The sequence below is a fragment of the Nannospalax galili genome, unplaced genomic scaffold (genome assembly GCF_000622305.1).
Source record: "Nannospalax galili isolate Female #2095 unplaced genomic scaffold, S.galili_v1.0 scaffold702, whole genome shotgun sequence".
NCBI classification, from domain to species: Eukaryota; Metazoa; Chordata; class Mammalia; order Rodentia; family Spalacidae; genus Nannospalax; species Nannospalax galili.
In genome coordinates this window covers 1,953,568-1,954,605 of record NW_008348657.1, presented here as the reverse complement: position 1 = coordinate 1,954,605, position 1,038 = coordinate 1,953,568, and positions in this window count along the sequence as shown.

The following is a 1,038-nucleotide window of genomic DNA, read 5'->3' as shown; positions in this document are numbered from 1 at the left end:
ATACGTCTTTTTGAGACAGGTTCTCCCTGCTGGTCTGGATTCGCTATGGAGACCAGACTGGCCTCAAACTCACAGAGATCCAACTGCCTTTGCCTCCTGAGTGCTGGGATTAAAGGCATGTGCCACCATACTTGGCTGCAAAATATTTTTTTGTATCTTCCACCTTAATACTTTTTTGTTTTCATTTTTGAATGGCCAGCCATCTTGGCCCCTCCTCTTTGTGTTCTGCCTTGAGATTTTGAAGGCTTTTGGACCCCTGAGAATGGGTTGAGGTGTGAGGCAGCCAGGGCTTGTCTGTACACTAACTTGAGACCAGTTTAATAAAAGTGCACATCTTATAAACAGGAAAAAAAAAAAGGAGAGTAGGCAAAATGGCTCAATGGGTAAAGGTGCTTGCTGCCCCAGACCTCACGTGGTAGAAAGAACCAGAATCAACTGAAAGTTGTCCTCTGATCTCTACATAAACACACACACACACTAAATGAATAAAATATAATTTTTAAATGAGAAGTCTTTTAAGAAACAAAAAATAAAATTAAAAAATTTCAAGTAAAGGTATACTGTGTGTGTCTTAAGGGTTTCTCCATATATTCACCATATATATATCTTTCAAATATCTATGCATGCATATATTATGTATATATGTGTGATGTTTTCTATGTATATTTACATAAAGGCTATCTGACTACTTTTTAAAAATAAGACTGTGGGTCTGAAGAGATGGCTCAGTGATTAAGAGCACTGGCTGCTTTTCCAGAGAACCTGGGTTCAATTCCCAGCACCCACATGGTAGCTAATAACTGACCATAACTACAGTTGCAGGGGATCTGATGACCTCTTCTGCAGGCATTGAATGCATGTGGTACACTTACATACATGCAGGCAAAACATTCATACACATAAAATAAAAAGAGATAGAAAACTATAAAATAAAAATGAGATTGTTCACTGGAAACTTTGCAACCGTAATAGAATGAGATGGAACTAAGTGAAGCTTTGTGTGTATGTGTGTGTTCCTGTGTATGTATACATGTATAT